This window comes from Agelaius phoeniceus, chromosome Z, assembly GCF_051311805.1.
Source record: "Agelaius phoeniceus isolate bAgePho1 chromosome Z, bAgePho1.hap1, whole genome shotgun sequence".
Taxonomy (NCBI): domain Eukaryota; kingdom Metazoa; phylum Chordata; class Aves; order Passeriformes; family Icteridae; genus Agelaius; species Agelaius phoeniceus.
In genome coordinates, this window is record NC_135303.1 from 23,714,526 (window position 1) to 23,727,274 (window position 12,749).

A 12,749-nucleotide genomic window follows, 5' to 3' on the forward strand; every position below is an offset into this window, starting at 1 on the left:
CCTCATCAGCACTATGTTGCTTGTAGTCTCATTTATTTGTGCAGTGGCCAAGTGAAGGAGAATGGCTCGGACACTTGGGTGATCTGCAAAATTCCAGTGCCTACCACTTGCTGCTTCCCAGGTCAATAATGCTTTGAAGAACTGAATTCACCCTCAGCAAAACTTAGGCTGTCCTTGGCTCTACTCCAAATCGTACTGGCTTGCAGTGATTTGATAAAACCATTACTCTGGCATGTAATGATCTGGTATCACTCCTGGGCCTGCCTCAAAGGAAGATGCAGGTGGAAGCAGTGGCAGAAATCTAGTTAATGTTGGCAGAGGAATTTACAAAGGATAGAACAAGAGTTTAAGTATATACTGGACATCATACTCTGAAACTAAGAATGGATATCCTTAAAAATTATGCCCCACTTAATATGAAACTTTCATTCTCCATTCTGTGAGTACATGCAAACTATACATGAAAAACCCTTTAAACTAATGCCCTAACCTAACAGTTTAGGATTGCATGCTACATATTTTATCAGACTTTTAAATTAATTAAGAAAAAGAGAAATTCTTATGCTGTTCTTTAAAAGGTATTGAAGGCAAGGCAGCTGAATTACCTAATTATTCTTATGGGTTTGGGGTTGTAGAAGAGTCACATCTTTTGGGAAGCCCTTACTGCTCATTTAGACAGAAACAACTACAGTTCCTGCCCTGCATCTTTGTAGAGATCTAAGTAATTCCATACTAGGATCTGGAACAGAGACACTCAAACAGAAGTTTATTCCTTTCCCTTCCAAGCTAAGAGAAATAAGAGCTGCTTTAGAGTGAGGATATGTGATTTATTTTTTTCTAACAGATTCAGTAATAGATAACTTAGAAACTTAGCCTTTAAAAGGTAGGTAGGAATAAGCAACATTCCAAATTCCAGTTCTGTAATAGCCATTTATAATATTTTTTTAAAAAGAAAAAAAAAAAAGAATGGGTGTGGAGAAGGAGCTGCTAAAGTAACTAATCTTGCTAGACTAGAAGGATTAAATTCCATTCATGCATCTGGCATGTGGCACATTAAAATTTCCATTTAGCCTTTCTGCAGCTGAGATCTACAGCAATCCACAGAAGACGCTCAAACCAAGCTGACTTTGGAACCAGACCTTCCTTACAAATGTTCCATGCTTATTAATGATTATTATTATTTTTATACATGCAGGCAGAACAACCTGTCCTAATAGACTAAAGTGTCAGTGCATGTTGGATTTGTTTCTGTCTGTGCACTTTTAATTTTTCTCAAGTAGGAAACATTAAAGAAACTTCTGTCATATATGAAATGGACTAATAAAACTTCAGTATTTCCTTTTGTAGGACAAAAAGAAATGTTATGTGTTTACTTTCTAAGGAGTGCAAAACCTAAGTTTACAATAGTAACATTTGCTTTTAGTCAATAATTTGATGCATAATTGCGAATTTTAGGTAAGTGGGACTCAGAGGACCCTGAAAAAATTCTGGTGGGTCTTAAACAAATCCTTTAGAATATTCAGAATTCTAAGCAGGAAAAGCTTTCATTTCCTTCATTTTGGCCTGATGGTGATTCTGCTTATTTAGGCAAGATGTGCTTGCAATTATTTGTTATTATTTATATCATTTAGAAAGAAAAAAATTCCACATTAATAATTTAAAAAGTCATACTTTACTATTTAAAGTAATTTCAAGTACCTCCTTCCAAAATAATGTAGGTAACATATGCTACATGAACATAATTAACATTGGAAAACAAAACAGTCAAAAGTTAGCAAATATGTGAATTATGTTCCAGAAGAAGCCCCAGCTAAAACACTGTCTGTGCACATCATCAGTCTTTGCATGGTAGCATAATTCTGTTCTAATATTCTCCTAGTTTAAGGATCATACATTCAAAGTTTTCCTGTTATTTCCCAGTCCTTGCAGTTCAGTTTTACATATACTCAAATTTGTAGACTTCATACCTTTGAAAAGTTTTAAGCATATCTGTCATACTTAACATAAAATAATATGCTGTATCAAATTTATCAGAGTACCTGTTCTCTTTCAGTATAGCAAAACTTTCCTGTAAAAGTGATATCTATTAATGAGTGATTGTTTGCTTTTTAAAATCTCCCAGCGTATGCAGGGTACCCTGTCTTAGCTAAAAGAACAAACAAAATCACCTTCTTCTCCAAATGCCCACATTTCACACACTGACATACTTCAGAAGTACAAAGGTATATCTTTCCATATACGATATGGAATATAATATACAAATATGATAAGGTATATGATTCCCTCAATCAGTCCTATTTTTCCTAAGCCTTTAAAAAGTTTTTAATTATTTTTCACGTTCAGCATACAGGTGAATATATGTACCAGATGATGATGCTGCAATGCTGCTTCCCAGTCAGGTGAACAACAGAGGTCAGCAAACTTGACAGCAGCAAAACAAACGGTACAGGACACTGGGATACACGAGTGAGGAATTTTACTTGCACACGAAGATGTCGGTCAAAAAGTGCATTAAGCATTAATTCCAGTGTTGTATACTGTGTCCTGTCCCACTAGAAAACGGGCAGTGGGGGAGGATTCTTTCTGATAGATTTCTCAGACAATAATAAAGCGTAAATGCAACAATATTAGATCTGAGACCCATTTACCGATAAAGAAGAGTAAGCGTTCCTACAAAAGCGAGTTAGGAAAAGCAGCACAGAGGGAAATCGAAGACAAGCAGGGACAGCGCTACCGCAAGAGCCCCGGCGCTCTGTCAGCGCCGACTTGGCAGAGGAGCGTGTGTGCCGCGAACCGCGGCGCGTTTGCACATCTCTCGTGCCGGGCTGGGCGCGATTTCCGAACGGCAGCAGGCTGCGTGTCCCCCCCGTCGGCAGGGAACAGGCTCTCGTGGTCCGAGCGCATTCCTGGAGCACCGGCGGGTTCCCACGTCGGGGCGCCGCGGCTGCGGGCGCGGCCGTGAGCAGGCGGCGGTGGTAGCAGCGTCAGGAGGCGGCCAGGGGCCGGGGGCCGGGGCCGGGGCGGGTGCCTGAGGCCGGGGGCCAAGGACATGGGCCGGTGCCAGGGGCCGGGGGCCGGGGCCGGGGCGGGTGCCTGAGGCCGGGGGCCAAGGACATGGGCCGGTGCCAGGGACCGGTGCCAGGGGCCGGGGGCCGGGGGCCGGGCCCGGGGCCGGGGCGGGTGCCTGAGGCCGGGGGCCAAGGACATGGGCCGGTGCCAGGGGCTGGGGGCCGGGCCCGGGGGTCGGGGCCCGGTGCCAGGGCGTCGGGGCCCGGTGCCAGGGGCCGGGGGCCGGTGCTGCTGCAGGTCAGTGCGGCGGGCAGCGCAGGAAACACAGCGACTGTTAAAAATAGGTTAGAAACGTCTGTAAAATAGTTGATAATTGTTAAGCATGTGCTTGTTACTCGGGAGAAGAGATCGAGCCCCACCTGGCTACATGCTCCTGTCAGGCAGCTGTGGAGAGTGATAAGGTCACCCCGAGCCTCCTTTTCTCCAGGCTAAAGCCCCCCACCTCCCGCAGCCACTCCTTACTTGACCTGTGCCCCAGACCTTTCCTTAGGCCCCAGACCTTTCCCGTTGCCCTTCTCTGGACATGCTCCGACACTTCAACGTTTTTCTTGTCACAGAGCACAGTATTCAAAAGTTGACGATGGGGATGAAACACGGTTTGGTACTTTTTGCAATACAGCGACTTAACTGCAGTCAGACTTGTAGATGGTGCAGGGAGAGCTGCAGGATTACTGTTAGTTTTTTTAAAGGGAGCTCAGACTCTGAGGTCTGAACCTCTTCTCTGTTAGAACAAATTTTAAATGGTTATTGAAGCTGCAGCAATATTCAAATTTTTTATGCTAAATTTTGCTTCCATTTAAAATACACCAACAGCAAAACTTTTGAGGCCAGACTGATATTCTGACAGTACTTATTTGCCAGTGTGAGTGACCATTGTGAAATCAAGAAACACTCTGCAAAACTTCTTACAAACAATTTTTGATGTGATGTGCTTCCTATCTTGTGATACAGTAGGATGAAACAAATAATATATGACACAGTGAGAGGGACCAATTTTATTTTTATTTATGCCTCAACATATGTTATGAGCACCCAGTAAATTCAAAGGGATCCAGCTCCAGCTTATTTTCAGGTAACAGCAGACTTCACTCTGTGATCATTTCAAGATCAGTTATTTTTCCCAAGTGAATAAATTTTAAAATCTGTTAAATAATTCAATTTTTAATCTGTTAAATGCATATAAAGTAATTACAATCATCCAGTTGTTATATATGAAGATCCTTAGAAATTCCTAAATTTGTCATAATATTTATTAGGATTATGAAATTATGCATTTTTAGGAAAACAGCTCTAAAAATAACTTTGGAAAATATTCATCTCTGTGCTCATATTCACATAAAGAATTGCACCTGATTTATCAACCAAACTTGTAATCTTGAAGGGGAAAAAAAGGAAAAAAGGATTCTGATTGGTCTAAGAAGCTGGTTTAAGTCAGGCTATCAATAAATACTACTATAATAGCATATTTTGGGCATCTGAGTAAATAAAAAATGCCTTTTTAAAAAAATGGATGAGCTCAGTAGACTGTCCAGCAAGCAGGCACCGAACTCCTGTAGAAAAGATGAAGCAATAAAGCTGCAGAGCTCCAGTAACAATATCTACACAGACATCTGTGAAACAGTGTTTGGAGACCACAATTAAATTCGTCCAAAAACAATTAGAAGTATTAAGAAGTATTACATCTATCTCCCTATAGCTGATGATAATATACATTTTTTAAAAAGGGAAATTAGACTATTTTGATGATTTTCAACAACATCAGGAAGTACTTTCTATTCATATTCAAATACACTGCTGGCTGGAAAGGGAACAAAATGAAGAAGAGAGCCCAAGTTCAAGTCCAGCTAAGAAACTGAGATCCTGTTTCGGAGTTCTTTCAGTGCAAATTTATTTAGTCTTTTGGAAGAGCTATCTAACTGATGCTGGAAATTTGCCAATAATCTTGAATGTAGCAGAAATGAAAAAAAAACAGTCAAAGAGTGAACATTCAGCCTATACCAGTTGTTAAGACTACTGACACAGAGGAGTTTAGCTCTTGTGTTTTTCAAGGCCCAAGCTGATGTTCCAGGTAGTGGAACAGCCATCCAGTGGTTCTTTACACCACTGCCAGCTAACAGGCCTGCCTTGGTGGGTTTGGGGGAGTGTGATTATTTAATTTGGCAGGTAATTAACCTGCCAAACATCCCCATATTTATATTTTGACCATAATCCACCATACTGCAGGGGCTGTGCCTCCTTGGCCTGCTTGATCACAGTGCATGTTCCACAGTTATGGATCACCTGGGAAATGGTGTCCATCGTTAAATCCACCCCATAGTTAAGCCACAAGCCCATCTGTATTGTTACATCTCTTCCCTGCTGGCCTGAGGCATCATGAGCCCACCAACCAGCAATAATTCACCCTTATGCTGCCAGATCCACCTGAGGCACTTTGATCTTGGCAGCCCAATCCACCTGTCCATTCTTCAATTGCTCTTCAGTAGCCAAACTCCTGGGTACAGGTGCATCTACACTACATACTTTTACAGCCAGCTTCTCTACCTGGGTAGATGTCTTGCCAGAATTCAGCAGCCTGGTCCAGCCACCCCTGCAGGGCATTTACTTCCATCCAAAAGTCAGTGCAGAGGTGCAGCACTGGCCATTTCTCTCATTCAGCAATATCTAAAGCCAGCTGGATGGCTTTCAGCTCTGCGACCTGACTTGACGCACCTTGTTGCTCCTTAGCATCTGTGACATGCCATGTAGAACTCCATACAGCTGCTTTTTGTTTTCCATGTAGCCCTGCAACATGGCAGGAACCATCAGTATCATTTTTCCTGGTATCTGAATATATGGAGGGACTACCACACCATATGTCACCTTCTCTTCCTATGATGATCTGAAATTTTTACCTTCAGGACACTTCACAATGACTTCGAAGATCCTTGATTGTGGTTTCATGTTTGACCGAACTGTATGATTGGTGCAATCCCCTTACTCTCTGTGGCATCAGTGCCACGATGCATGGAAGGGTCTTCTCCTTTGCACATCCAGCCCAGCACTGGCAATCAGGGTGCCAGGAGAAGCTGTGCTTTGGTGCAAACACTTCTGAAGTAGCTTGAACCCCTTCAGAAGCTGCCAGAATCTCTTTTATTTAGTTGGGGTGTGGGCCTCAGATCCTTTGTATCCCAGACTCCAGAATCCAAGAGCTCATCCTCTAGTCTCCTCAGTTATTCTTCCAGAGACTCCAGGAAGGACAATTCTCCCCATCTGCAGTGCAGAGCCATTTTTCACATCTTTGCTGTCCTGACTGGCCCCAGGGCTACTGCATCAACAGTCTCCTGTTTGATTTGTTTAAAAGCTTGTCACTTAAATCATTCTGGGTCACATGACAAAGAGGGTTTGCAAACTGACTGTAATCAGGAATATGCATCTTCCAGAAACCCACAGCACCTAGGAAAGCCTGTTTCCTATTTGGTGGTTGGTGAGGATACAGCTGTTACTTTATTGATCACATTGGAATCTGATGTCTCCATCTTGCCATTTTAGTCCTACAAACTGAATTTCCTGGACACATCCCTTGACCCTGCTATGGTTTATGGCAAAATTATTCAGAAGGGTTTCTATTATCTTCTCTCCTTAAAAAACTTCCTCTGCTCTGTTGTCCCACACAATGACATCTTCAATGTATTATAAGTGTTCTGGAGCCTCAGCCTTTTCCAGAGCAGTGTGGATCAGTCCAAGGCAAATAGTGGGCATGTGTTTCCACCCCTGGGCAGTTAGTTCCAGGTGTATTGGATGCAATACAAAAAGCCCGTGTGGCCTGCGCTCTGCTGCTGGAGACATGGAGAAGAGCACATTTGCAAAGTCAGTGGTGGCACCACTTTGTTGTCCTGGACTCCAGCTCACACTGAAGTTCCAGCACGTCTGGCACAGCAGTGCACGGTGGTGGTGTGACTTCCTTCAGGCTGTGGTAGTCCACTGTCCGTCTCCATTCTCCACAGGACTTACGTACTGGCCAATTAGGGTCATAAAAGAGTGAGCAAGTCTTGCTGGCCACTCCCTGACTCTCCACGAATCATCTCATGGATGGGGTTCACAGAGTCCTGGCTGGTGTGGTGTTATCAATGCTGCCCTGCTGTGGTAGTGATGGTGTTCTGTCCTCAGCAGTGCTGCAGCAGAGGGGGAGAGATCAGGCAAGGTGTTCAGCTGCCTGACTTCCTCTGTCTCTACAGCTCTCCCAAAAGCCCAGCAATGCCCTTTTGGAATGTTGAAATACCCTCTCCTGAGGCAATCTGTGCCCAGCATACACAGGGCCTCTGGGCCAGTCACAGTGGGGCGTGTTTGCCATTTGTTCCCAGCCAGAGTCACTTCAGTTTCCAGTACAGTCATGTGTTGGGATCCCCCGTCACCCCAGAAACAGAGATGGATTCTGCCCCTCAATATCTGATGGCATCAGGGTATGTCGTATGCTGGTGTCAATTAAATCTTGATAGTCCTGTTGGACTGACATGCCAGGCCATTGGATCCACACAGTCCAGCAAATGCTGTTGTCCTTTTCCTGCACCTGACTGGAGGAACGGCCCCTTTAATTATGGTCATGGTGTTTGTTGCTCACTTCTTGTAAACATAAAGTGGAGAATTTCAAGAGGATTGGAAAAAACATCAAACCTTCTACACTTTCTGAGGACTTGCCCACTGGAAACTGGAGCTGCATTTGTCCTTGAATTTCCTGTGGTGGGTATTCTTCCTCTCAACTCACGTACGTGTGCCGCCAGCACAGAGGTGGGTTTTTCATCCCATTTCCTTACATCCTCTCTGGAGTCACACAGCAAAAGCCACAGGTCACCTTGTGCTTTGTACCCTCTCTCTTGAGCAGAAGGTACTATTGCTCCCAATAGTTTAGACTCTGGTCCACACTGGAGGGGCAAGGGACATTTCCTTTCTAATCTGCTGAAGTCTTTTGAGTCTGTCCGCAGTCTTGGACAGTCTTTCCACAGACAAAGTGCAGGTCAGTAAGGAGGAAAAAAGATGTTGCTAGGTAATCACCTAGAGCACTGTTTGTTCTCCTCCTGTCACAGACATGGATGCCAGTGAGTTGGTGTACGATGATCATGTGCTCCATGATCAAACTTCTGCCACGTGGATTGTGCACTCTGGACCCCATCCAGATCTACAGGGGACTGCATCTTATTTGAATCCCTAGAGACTCCCTCCAGAACACTCATTCTCCCAGATACTGGAGAGCTTTCTCCATGGTGCCCCACCTGCCTGGGTGCACTACTAAATCATCCCTGAGAGAGAACCTTTCCCTCACGCTTGACTGGAGTCACCTCCAAAGGCTGAGAGCTTCTGTCCTCTTCCCAGTGCTCTTGTCAATGACAGATCCTGGGACAGGGATCCCAGTTGCTTGGCTTCACTACCATCTAGTTTCATATCATGGGCCATGTCATGGTAACATTGGATCAGCTGGGACTGACCCAGCTGGTGGTGAAATCTCTTTGCAGATCTCACAGCTCACCCAGGGATACAGATCAGTGATTATCTCTGGCCCTGCCTCTTCCTCCTGTTGTGAGGGTCCTGCTTCCTCTTCATACCTTACTAAAGAAACTGATTTGGCTTTGGATTTCTTCTTCTTTATAGGAGCAACTTCTGCTGGCACTGGGTTGTTCTGCGGTTCACCTGCAGTCTGCATGGCCCCACTGCCTGTTTTGCTGCTTTCCTCCTCTTCCCCCTGAGGGTGCAGTCTAGTATCACATAGTGTCCAAATAAACAGTAGCCAGGGTCCAGGCATACTGTAGAACTTCCCTCCTCTCTGGAATTGCCACATCATTTTTCTTTCAAATATTCTTCTACTTTAACAGGGTCCTGTAGTTGTTCAGGGGTGAATGGAGACCCTTCCAACAAGAGACAATACCAGACAGCTCTCTCTGCCAAAATTTCTTGACTGAAAGAAACCCCTTCTCCTCAGAAGAGAGTCCTTTTTCAGAAGGTGCAATGGCAGGAAGTGCCGTCCCGTTTGTGTCTGTATATAAACTGCTATAAACTGCTGGCATCAGCCTCTCTGTGCTGGCCATTCCCACTCCCAGCTACTGCAAAAATTAACCCTATTCTACCCAGAAACAGTGGTTTTTTTGGTTCAGTTTGGTTTTCTTTCTCGACAAATTTAAAAAAAAACCCTTTCAAGTGCATGCTGTACCACAGAAGTACCAGGTTTAAGACATGAAGGGTTGCTTTTGTACTATCTTGTTTGCCTACAGTGATGGCAAGCCATCAATGAACAATACTCTGTGCTTCTGCTAGAGGGCTACATTTTGGGATGCCCAAGTGGAAAGAGCAAAAAAACTTGCTTTGCATAACAAAGAGGCAATCAGGCTGTTGTTTCAAATATTTGCTCTTTATAAATTTAAGCACAAATTTTGTGCAGGATTTTGAAGTAAAGGCCTGTAATTAAAAATCAAATGAGTTTCTGGCAAGTGTCTGTTCCAAAGGAAAACTTTCAGGTCCCCTCTAGGCTTCTATTTATCTAGACACTGGGGGAGAGAGGTCCCTACAAAGCAGAATGAGAACTTATCTTTCAAAAGTGTATCCTTCCCCAGAAATCTCTATAGGCCAGAGTATCTTCAAAGGAGGAGAAGACTGCAATATCTTCATGAAAATTGCGTAATTTTTTGCTAGTTATATTTCCAAATTTTTCTGTTATCCACTGGGAGCCTTCAAGGCTGCAGCCCCTCTCTGCCTCTGCTGTCTCTTGAACAGTCAGTTCTGGATCTTCTTCTCCACTGAGCTCCAGCTGCAAAGAGCATCAATACTCTAATTGACTAGATCCACTATCCCTCTTCCTTCATCTCAGCAGCCTCATGTCCAGCAGAGCATCATCTTAGGAAATATGCATCATGGGTTTGAGTCCACCCATACTGAACAGAAACTAAAACTGCAGTTTCCTGTCTAGGGCAAGTGCCATGCCTCTACACTTAAACTGAGGAGCTGCAGCAGGGGAAGCTTCACATCATCTGAGCTGAGACTGTCACAATCACAGCTTTTCCTGTCTGTACCTGCCCTCCAGCAGCCTTGCTGAAAGTGACCTCTGTCTTCATTTTAGACAAGCTACAATGTAAGAGTGGCTTTCCTATCTGTTTCCTTTGATGAGTGGGAAGCTTTGATGTCACCTGCTCATCCTCCTGACCCCTCATCATATTTTAGCAGTGGGTTGGGGTGGTAGGATGCTTTCAGTTTTACTCTGAATATAAACCATGCCAGTTTTTAAAGCTGTATCCTTCTTCCATCAGTCAAAAGACACTCAATTTTTGAAAACCTGATACACATCCCCACCCTCCAGCAAATCAACTGCACCACTCAGCTTGGTGTCACCTGCAAATATGTCAAGAGTATGCTCGATCCCACTATGTCATTGATGATGATACTGAATAGTATTGGTCCTAGGACACCACCCTCATCCACGCCACTTACTACTGTTCTCTATTTTGACATCAAGCTGTTTGTTGGCTGCAACATTTTGGGTGCAGCCATCCAGCCAATTCCTTAACCATCAAATAGCTCACCCATCCAACTTCCTCCATTTTAGTGTCACAGGCCTTAGAAAAAGACTTGTCCATCTGATCTGTGTCCTCTGGCTTAAGAAGCCTGGTTAGGAGTTAAGATTGAAAATTTATTTCCTCATATAATATCAGAGTCTATTATATGGAGTCTACACGTATTATATGTCTGCAATTCTTTCATGGCCAAATGTCTGCCTTTGGTAACAGGCTGAATAGGGCTGAAATTAGAAAAGCTGCCAGCTGCATTAACTCACTGAACTTCTGGACTAAGGAATTCGTTTTAAAACATATTATTTGTAAATAACATCAGAGTTGACACATTTCTTATCATTGAGAGATGTGGCCTTTCCTTGTTTTATGAATGTGTGAAGTAAGTGGAATGGCTACTGTCTAATGTCAGCCCACTCTGTGCAAAGGAACTGAAGTTTCAGAGTGGGAACTGTGGTTTCTAAAAGCTCAGGACTTCTCAGCTGCAGTGTTGTATGTCACGTATCCTCAACTGTGTATTCATACTAGAAAGAGGGTTTAACATTCAGGTTGATATGGAGGAGGCCCAAGAAACTCCCTCCTTCTCTTGCACCACTATGCATTTTCATGTTGTATACTGATCATTTAAATTAGCACTCACAAAAATGATGAACTAATACACTTGTTTGAGACAAGGCAGCTGGGCAGATGCTCTATAAAGCTCTTCACAGGAACTTCATCTCGAGCCTCCTCTGTTACAGCCAAGATGGTCTCAATTACTGTCAGCCATGCCCAGTGTTGGCAGCTCTGGGACAGCACACTTCAGTGTTCAGCTCTGCATCCTCAATCATACATGAGGCCAGTTTCCTGCTACTGATGGGCAGGGGCAAACTCCCTGCATCATACAGGCAGTGTGCACCTGTGATTGTCTTTTGACTCTCCCTTCACTTTATCAGAACTTTGCTTTATGACAACTTTAAAATGGTAAACATAAACCCTGGTTTTAAACTTCCTGGCACTTGACAGCTTTGACAACAAGTGACGGAAAGTGTCAGCTAATTAAAAAATTAATTTCCTTTTCAAATGCCACTCTTTATTATGAAAATGTCTACTCAAAGTGCAGCCTACACATTACCCTGTAGAGAAGGAACCCAAACAGCAAAAATCATAGTGCTGTATTTAATTATGAATCAGAGGATTTTACAAAGAACAGTAAATTGCATAGTGAAAGCCTAATTTCTGTGATGGAGAAAACATAGAAACAATCCTCTTCAACCCCAAGCAACCCATGCTTGCTGGAATTGCTAATTTTAGACACAAACTTTATAAACTACAGGTTTTCTGCTTTGGCATGCATTTATATGAATTGTTTTTCCCCCAGATCAAATGACTACTGTGTCTGGATGCAAATCATGCAGAGGTCCAAATCGTTTAACTGGAGCAGAGCAAAACTGCAAGCTCAGACATTTTAGAAGCCAGTAACCAACAGCAAGATGCATGCATATTGCAGGAACAGTTATACAACTTCCAGAAATTTCTTTTCCTTTAACCTAAATTTCCTTGACTATTCTTTTCTGCACTATCATAGAGAACAGCTTCAAAATATGTCACCACCAGGGAGTGAGGAGTCAACAAAGTCTGAATGCCTGAGGAGGTTGGTCTAGATGGGAGTCACTACAGGTCCAAGAGAAGCAGAGCTGATGAAAGACAGGTATGTATGACTGCTTAATGCAGCAGTGAGAAACCAAACATTGAGCTTCAGGTAGGAGATATGTGAGGGAAACCTGAAGTGCTGGCACAAAACCAGCAGCTGAAGTTTTGTGACCTTATTGTCTAGGAGTTGTACCTATAAAAAGGTGAATTAGTCAAAGAATGTGGGTGAGGAAAAGCAGCCTATCAAAAGAACAAACAGGGAGAAGAAGCAGGAAAGGATGACATGGCAAACAGTTTCTAGTTAAGGTTTAATTGTTAGTATCAGTGGTGACCAGGAAATGAAGAGTTTGGTCATGAGGGGAGTGAGGCCGAAGTGGACAAAAGGAGAGAGGGACCCTTGACATTGAGAAGTGTAGGGACAACTCCATGGCATGCCATCAGCAGTGTCTGAATTTGGGAAGAGGTGGGGAATGGGGTGGCTCTTGGAACTATGTGAATGTAACTGTGGTTTTGAGCTGTCAT